The sequence below is a fragment of the Eretmochelys imbricata genome, chromosome 10 (genome assembly GCF_965152235.1).
Source record: "Eretmochelys imbricata isolate rEreImb1 chromosome 10, rEreImb1.hap1, whole genome shotgun sequence".
Classification (NCBI taxonomy): Eukaryota; Metazoa; Chordata; order Testudines; family Cheloniidae; genus Eretmochelys; species Eretmochelys imbricata.
Window position 1 is genome coordinate 75,052,130 of NC_135581.1, and position 9,568 is coordinate 75,061,697.

Here is a 9,568-nt window from a genome sequence, read left to right on the forward strand (position 1 = left end):
CTCCCTTTTATTTATAGTGTATTAAACACATTGTTTTAAGTAGGTGGCTTATGTTCCCACAGGCCCTGTTACCTCCTTCATTGTGAGCCATCTCTGGGTCTGAGATCTGACACTTTCTGAGCCATTCTGGTGTATTTTGTCACCTTCTTTTCCCTCTCCTTTCCAATCATTACCTCTTCTTCTCTCTCCATCCATTTTACCCTCCCAAGGGTTGCTGAGTCCTCTCCCATCACCTCTGACCTCCCCAAAGTCTTTCTGCCTCTGCAATACATTTCCAGCCTTCCCACATGCTCTCCAGGCCCTCCAGATTGTCATCTCAGCTCCTCATTCAATAGTTTTTCACCATATCCATAGTCCATAAGAGTGACAGAGTTCGTATAAGCACTTGATGGTCTGCTACTCCTCCCCTCATGCTACTTTTGTAGCAGTAGAAGTTTTCTAAAGGACTCCTAGAACTTTTGGAGAATCATCATTTTGCCTTCATGAAGGCCATTTGTGGCTAGGGATAAGACGCCTAATTGACCATTGGCACCTTCCTGGTTTGCAGAGACAATCGCAGTAATTGGCCAGGTAGTTTACAACATGCATGCAATCACAGGAGCAGTCATTGACTTCTCAGGGTTTTAAAATCAGGCTTCATATTGTTTTCAGCAGTTATTGATTGTATTGCACCAGAATCCAGCTTGATATGGTACCTTTCATACTTCCTGTATTAAAGAGTCTGATACTAGTAGTGTAGTTAATGTGTATACAAATCCATCCATGCTCCCATGTTCAGCAATAGAGTACACAGTACATTAGAACCTGTTTAGTTAAGAAAGGGAATATCCTTCACTCTTCATGAAAAGTATCATCTGATTCTTAACTTCACTGTGGATATACAAGGACCTTGGTTTATTGACTTATCTGAATGATGCCACTGTCAACAATAAGAACTCCCTAGCATTTCACTGTAGTATCTGCATTGAGCATGAGCACAATTCCTAACTGGACCCCACAATTTTCTATCCCAAGACTTCAATAAAATAGCTTTATTCTAGAGTACCTTCCATATGAGTATCACAGCGTGCTTTGCAAACATGCTTGAATTAACCCTCACTGTGTGTTAGTTCAATATTATCTTCACATGGCAGACAGGGGAACTGAAGCGCCAACCAATTAAAAGGCTTGCCAGAAGTCACACAAAAAGTCTATAGCAGAGTCAAGAGTTTAACCCAGGTTTCAGGCCTCCTGTGCTTTAACCAGACAACTGTCCTTTCTCCCTAAGAGGGCTATTAACTGACCCCCCTGCAAAACAGCAACAATACCATCATCTATATAAAGAGAAAGGAATGTATCAGGCTGGGGCTCAGATCTGAGTTCAATTCCTGGTTTTAGCGCAGATTTACTGTGTGATCTTTGGCAAGTCATGTAATCTCTCTGTGGCTCAGGTTCCATGTTTGTAAAATGGACATAATATGACTAATAATATTACCTCCTCTGTCCCACCCCTTTGTCTGTCTTGTCTATTGAGATTGTAAACTTTTTGTTGCTGGGACTGTCTCTTACTGTACAACATGTAGCATGGAGTCCTGATCTCAGTTGGGTTGGGGCCTCTAGAAATTATCACAAAATAATAACTTGTGTCTCACAGACTCATAGACTTTAAGATCAGAAGGGACCATCATGATCATCTAGTCTGACCTGCTGCACATTGCAGGCCGCAGAACCTCACCCACCCACTGCTGTAATAGACCCCTAACCTCTGGTTGAGTTACTGACCTCCTCAAATTATGATTTAAAGACTTCAAGTTACAGAGAATCCACCATTTACACTAGTTTAAACCTGTAAGTGACCCATGCCCCATGCTGCAGAGGAAGGCTAACCCCACACTCCCCAGAATCTCTGCCAATCTGACCCAATGGAAAATTCCTTCCCGACCCCAAATAAAGTGATCAGTTAGATCCGGAGCATATGGGAAAGACCCACCAGCCAGACACCTGGGAAAGAATTCTCTGTAGTAACTCCGAGCCCTCCCCATCTAGTGTCCCATCACCAGCCACTGGAGATATTGCTGCTAGCAGTCATAGATTGGCAACATGCCATTGTAGGCAGTCTCATCATACCATCCTTCCATAAATTTATCAAGCTCAGTCTTGGAGGCAAGCTCAGTTTTGAAGCCAATCAAAAGTCACCAACACCAATTCTGAATAGCAAATATTTTAGCAGAGAGCTGCACATGAACATATTACCAAACAAGAGGGTTTTTGCAGAAATGTACTGACTCTTTGTGAAAAATGAAGCTCTTCCAGGAATATTAAAGTTTCCTGCAGATAATATGAGAATAGTAAGAGACTAAATCCATCCAATAGGTTCCTTCATTTCATTTGTGTGTGAGAGGAGAGAGAGAGACAATTTGAATTTTAACATCTTTTGCTCCACTAACACAATATCCACTTAGATTTAATAGGATTGTACAGCTGATGGTGTAAGATGACTTTGTCCTTACGACAAACATGCTTGAGATAAAATGCTTCAACACATAGATGCTCCTGATGCATTATGTTTTATCTTGCACAGCCTGGTATAGATAATATGGCCTTGAGAATTTTTATAGCTGAGGATATGTTGCTTTAAAAGAAAGCTGCCCCCTTCCTGTGTCTGTGCCTTTGCAGAAGCTTGCGGAAAAGGGTTTCCCTTTTTTTCCTGCAGAATTATTTGTTTTTCCTGACACAAAGGAGAGTGCTTTGTCATTGTTTTCTGTATAACATTGATGGATTTCATGTTGAATGGGTATTGGGTTTTAGTTAAACATGACAGGGGAAGAGATTTATAGGCAGTGGCCACAGAGGTTGTTTGAAAGGCCCAATAATGCTTCAGTGCACAGATGTGTTTTCAGTGTTCTCTGATGGTAAAGAACCAACCGGCTCATATACACTCCACCCTCATTAGGGAGCTATCCTTGAAAAGCCGAGTGTTAACAACTGTATAGGTTTTCTTTCTTTGGAGTTTCAAAGTAAACAGGATTCAAGGAGCAGCCTTATGTCAGGAATGCTGTACTAATGAGGACAAATTATATTCTAATCAGGTTTCTCCATTATTAATTCGCTTTTTTCTCCTCCTCTTTGTGTCCAATTTAAAGTTGCAGAAGAAACATGGGGTGGAGTGTTTTTCTTCTAGTGCTGTTATTCATATTAAGTAGTCTATTCTCCCCTGGGTCTTGTGGTGGGTATTAAGAGTTTAAATCTCCCCCTAATTCATTGATGGGATAATATGAATCACCACCCAGAAAAATCCTACATGGACCTCAACAGTGCAATGACACCAGGATAATTGAGCATATTTCTACACACAAAATACAAGTCCCTCCTTGGCTCAAGACACTCCTAGATGTTTTAAGGATTTGCCTAGAGTTGTTTCTGCAGGGAAAATGGAATAAACAAGCTGCCCTGTGTAACACATGGTGTAAAGGCCCCACTAAGATATAAACAAAATAAAATAAATCCAAGAGAATGCTGTTGTGTTGTGTTGTATTGTATTTTTACCCTCTTTTGTCAGGAAAACTTGCCATGAGGCATCCCAGCAGAAAATGCACAGGAGCTCGAGTCTAAAAGTAATGAAGAATAGGTAGTGAACCGTGCTAAGTACCAGCTCACAGATCATGTGCTCAGTCTGTTTCCACCACAGTCACTTTGCCATGAATCTGTACTAGCTGTAGCAGGTTTTGCTGCACTGTGGGCCTCATTAGCAGCTTGCCAGGAGCTGGAAAGCTGCCGTTAATATGTCTGTATACATCTGCATTGATTTAAAAATAAACTAAACTCGCACAGCCATATTATCTGCTTGTGTTTCCATTTTCTTTGAGAGATGCATCATGATTGAGTTGACATCACCTGGATGAAAAAAATATATACACCAAAGCTTTCATAAAGTAGTAGCGTACTAGACTTTGGTCCAGATTTGGAAACAAGTTGTGTGTGTAATTGCATGCCTATGCACAACTGCACGTACAAATAATTAGATATAATAACTCACTATATAGTCAATTTGCAGATACAGTTTCAAAAAGTACATGTGCAAGTTAAGTGCTTAAGTACTCCTTTTTCACAGGGCTGATGGGGGCGGTGGACGGGGAGAAGGGGAGGCAATTGTACTAAGATTCCCCAAGACACCTATAACTTCTGTGTAAATAAAATGAAAGGAGAGGGGATGGAGCCCCAGTATACTAGGTATGTACGATGTATGAGGGCCTCAAATTTCTCTGACAAACCTAAAGGCAGCCACATGCCAAATTAATTTATAATCTGTCTTTTGGACTTTTTAAAACCAGCATCACCATGAGTCAGTCTGTTTTGGGGTTGGTTTGTCAAGTATATATATCTATATCTATATATCTGTGCCTCAGTTCCCTCACCACCTTCCTTCTATTCACAGGCAACACAACCAGAATTCCCCCCTACACACACAAAAATTCCCTTCTGGAATCTGGTTTATTAATAGGCCAATTCAATTCCAATATTTGCACAGGAAATGCCCCTCCCATCCATGCTCAATCCACAGCCCTCCTACTGGGGGTCTGTGAATAGTGCTTCACACCTGGCCATTGCTCCATTCAGGCTCCTTTCCCAGGGCTTCAACAAACAGCCACAGCTCTTCCCCTGAGGTAGCCCAGCGGAGAGTCTTCCTACTCGCCCTCAGATCTCTGAGAATGAGTAGCAGAACCTGCCTTTTATTTCCTGACTCTTCTCCCATCAGGCTTTGCGCTCAGCCCAGTCACATGATCAGTTTCAGGGCATGCCTGTCCTTGAAGGAGCTGAGGCATTGTAATAGTCATGCTGGGCTTTATCTGCTCTCAGAGGTTTGTGGGTTTTTTTTAAAGGGCCAGCATGATCAACGGACCCTGCCATCCGGCAATGCAAGCACAGGGGGCTGCCCACATGGAACTCCTTGCACGATTAGGGCCTACATCGAAGATATAGCAAACTAGAGCTATATCTACATGTACTGCTTTGAGCTGAACTCTGAGCATCCTGAGTGTGTACTAATAATAGCATAAGGGATAATATTTTACAGAAACATTCAGGACCCAGTCCTTCTGCCATTGTCTTGAATGCCATACATATTTAAATATTTTTATTACTATTAATGTTCTATAATATTATTTATTAAATATTATCCTTTAGAGCAATTCACCATCTGACTAAAAATAGTACATTTCATTTAAAGTCCAGCTCGTGTGGCAAAGTATCAGTGTAACACAATGTGTTCACAATGTTTTTTTTAATGCTCCTCCCCCTCCCCAAAATTGGATGCCTGCTTTCAATTTGAATATTGAGTTACCTGAACTGAATTATTTATCAGCTTTAATTGGATTTGCAGACAAGTCATATTTGCACATCTTTTCTAGGAAAAATGGGATTCTTTCTGGGAACTTTTTAAAGCTCCAGGTTGAGGACAGAAAGCTAATTAGCTTCACATTTCCTGTCAAGATCTTTCTTTCTTTTTTTTCTGTCTGATTTTTTTGTTTTGTTTGCAAAATTCTAAATTACTGGAAATGATGTTGTAGTTTTCTAAGATTTACTGATTGTAAAATAAAATGTATATTACAGCATACATCCTTAATCTAAATCTGAGCTTTGATTATTGTGATTAATTATTTGTAATGTGGTAGCATCTAGCAGACCCCACTGAGATCAAGGTCCTATTACGTGAAGCATTGTACATGCACGAGTGACAAGCCCTGCCTCACAATCTTGACCATCTAAATAGAAAAGACAGAAACATGGTGAGAGAAAGGAAATATTATTACCCCTTTTTTCACATGGGGAACTAAGGCACAGAGAGATTGAGTGACCTGCCTAAGGAATTGAACTAACATTTCCTGACAGATGGTCCAGTACTTTAACCCCAAGACCATCCTTCTCCTCCTTGGACTGGGGACTGGCACTATCTGATGTCTGCCCCTTCTTATTGTCAGCATATGAAGCCAAAATCTGTATTGCTTTTCACTTGTTCCCACTTACGGTTTTGATTTATGAAAGGTAAAAGCAGGTGTGAAGAAGAGTAAGATACAAAATGTGACCAGAGCTGGCTGGCAAATGGGATGAATTTCTTGAGGAAATGTTCACGAAAAATGTGATCCTATCTGTCATCAAAACATCGACCAGCTGTAAATGTGACCGAGGGACAGCAGATCTAGGACCTGATCCTCAGAGGTGCTGATCATCACTGACTCCTGCTGAAATAGCCCCAATTGGAATGTCAGGAATTGAGAAATTGCTGGTTGTTTCTCATCTTACTACGTTGAGGCCTGTAACAGGGTGATGTGGCCTTTCAAGAGTCAGGAGGCCTTGGGCCAGTCAACCCTGTTCAGTTAGTCCCACCTCACTACAGCTGTGGAAGGTATGAGACTTAAAAGGAGAAAAGCCCAGCAGTTGAATGTTGGATGGGAAGGAGCCTGTACATGCTCCTATGTGAGGCAAGAAACTGGCCCTTGGAAGAAGGGTAGACCTGACCCTGATGGTTGAGTTAATTGGAGCTCGGGAGCTGGTGGTTGGGTTGTGAGATAAGCCATAGCTGTAAGGAAGAGGGCTGAAGACTGAGTCCAAAAACTCTTGTGCTGTGGTATTGGTTTGGACTTGGACTACAGGATTCTGTTATCCTGGAAGGGGTTGAATGCTTTAAAGTGGCTTGGATGAAGGGCCAAGACCTCTACAGCAGGAGTAGGCCAAAGATTGACATGGAGAAATGAGGTGAAAGTGTTGCAGCTCTGCATCTGAGAGGGTGAGTCTTGTAACAAGGCCCATTCAGGACGGCAGTATGGTCTGAAGAAAATTGATGGACAGTAATGGGAAATGTTGAGGGTGTACAACATTTTTCAGGGTTTCCATAGGTCAAAGGTATTTCTTGCAGTCCATTTTACAAAGCTTTTCTGTATGAATTGCATGACATTTGCCACACTTCTAGCTAACAGCACAAACTCTGTGCACGCAAATCAAAATCCTCTGCAAAGTGGAATTACCTTTCTCCTCCCAAGTCCTATCAGAAGTATAAATATTGTACTTTTGAGTTGGGAGGGGGAACTTCAGAGAAGGGAAGAGGTATGGTTGGAGTTCACTGCTGCTGGATGTCTCCCTAGGGATCTGCTGCGGCACAGCTAGCTGGTAAATTAGAGCAGCTTCTCAGGACTGCACAGGTCCCTGGCCATCTCATGAATCTGGGGGGTTCAAAGTTTATACACAGCCACCTTTGCCTACCCCTCATCCCTCAACAGACTGCCCAAGCTCAGAGTACCTAAGCCCAGAATCAGGGCCAATATTTCCAGCATTTTAATGGAGGGACCTGTCCACTATAAATATGTGCATTGCTGCTAAAGTTGCAGAAAATTATTTCAAACAGGGTCTGTACCTTTCAGGAGCCTTAGTTGGTGGAGAACTGTTATAAAACCTATAGACTTTCTTACAGTTGCCCTTAAACATTAAATGTGGTTCCCTTTAAAAGGAAAAAAAACCACTGAGGTGAGGTTTTAAATTATATTTGCAGTAGGGAATATTTATAACCAGTTTGCCAAAACAACCCCCCACCCCACCCTCCGCAAAGTAAAATTTATTATTTAGTCATAAAAATATTAACACTTTAATTTCACAGAGCATGGATGTCATGAAATTACTCCTTAAATTACCTGGTAACTTTATAGGGTAGGTTACATGTAACTACATAGTAATTACAGGCTCCTGCAAATTACTGTGTAATTATATTTAGTAGATTCCAAAAGCAATTACTGTGTAACCTAAACTCTTACATAGAGGCCTAAAATGAGCATGGAATAGACTGTAAAAGAGGGGTAAACACCATGTTCATCCCAGGCTACTAGATCTTCTGAGATAAACCGGGGAGTCCAATCATCTGGGATGTTTAAAAGCAGCTTGGGCACAGCACTAAATAACCTACTGTGGAGGCCGTTCTGTTCAGGCAGAGGAGATAGATGAGCTGACAGGCCTTTTCCTTCTCTGCTGTTGACTTCCTGATTCAGTGACGCACACTGTGGTAATTAGAATAATCAGGCACCATATATGTATAGCTTATTTATTGAAATATTTGTGCGCAGTAAATTTAAAATTTAAGCACCCATAGCTTCTGTGGGTGGGTGCTTCCCCCTAAAGTAAGGAATGAACAAGTGTTCCCATGTGTATATTGGACTTTCACATGCACAGAACTGTCTTTTGCCCAAATGATCAGAGAACTGGTGTTTATCTGGTATGAGGAGGAATTTATGCATTTCCTTACTGGCCCCATCTCATTTGCCATCCTCTGTTATGATTCTGTAACAAACCCTTGGTCACCCAGGAAAATCACAGTTACTAGGCTGCACATCATGACTGTGAAAAGAAGGCCGTAGGTCAACTATGAATTCCCCCAGTCCTAAGCCAGAATCATAGGAGCTGCCATCGAAGCCTGAGGGTTGTTCTGACTTGTGCAGTCTGTCAATGGCCCCTACGACTGAGGTCATTACAGCAGCTGGGGATTTCCGTTGTGCAAGAACAACCAAGTGAATCCATCCCATGACCTTGCTTTCTGAGCCAAAGTCAGAGAGTGATGGGAGTGATGCAGCAGCTTTTCCCCTCCTGAGGTGCCTACCAGAAGAAAGAGATGCTGGCTTTAGGGCAGCTTTGTTCTAGCAGAACAGTGCAAAGCAGAGCAGGATCTGAAGTAAATAATGTGGAATGAAATTGCTTAATTGAACACAAAAATCTGTTAGATCAGTTTGATCCACTGGACAACTTTCTATGTTTTCATTTTTAAAAGTATATGCTCATGTTGATCCTTCTGTATGGTGTTGCCTCTTAAGTGTGTGTGTTGTTGTTTTATGTTAGTCCACTATTTGAGGTTGTAAAAGTTTGCATTCACTGATCTGGTTTATGGATTTCGATGATCTGCTCATGCTTGGGTTCCAGAAGCACTAATGAATTACTTGAAAGATGGCCACTGATATTTCTGACAGCTCTACTACAGATCTTTATTTTTTTCATTTCAACACAATACAAATGTCTTGCCTAGATTGTGCAGATTATATCTCCAAAATATTGGATGGTTGTTCTAAATAATACAATTGCAGTGTTAAACTGAAACAGAAAGAGAGAATAATTGTGAGGTGTTGGCAAGGGAGAAGTTCTGAATTCAGATTTTAAGTGAGATATGGAGAGTCCAAGAGGCAGAGAGAGATAGGAATCTTCTTCTAGATGGCAGAACCTACAGAGTAAAGACTATCTGGCCACAGTGATAAGATGGTGTAAAAGGTCTCAGAGGTGACTAGGACTGGATGAGCAGAGGAGTTAAGAAGGAGAAGAGACAGACAGACAAACTCAATGATGAAGTAAGATCACTGATGGTTTATAAACCAAACAAAATAAGGAAGGCAACTTGGAACTAGATCATGAAATGAACAAAGAACATAGACCATATTTATAGGTTGGGGGACTCTATCCAGGGAAGCAGTGACTCTAAAAAAGATTGGGGGTTGTGGATAATCAGCTGAACATGACTCCCAGTGTGATGCTGTGGCCAAAAGAGCTAATGTGATCCTGGGAT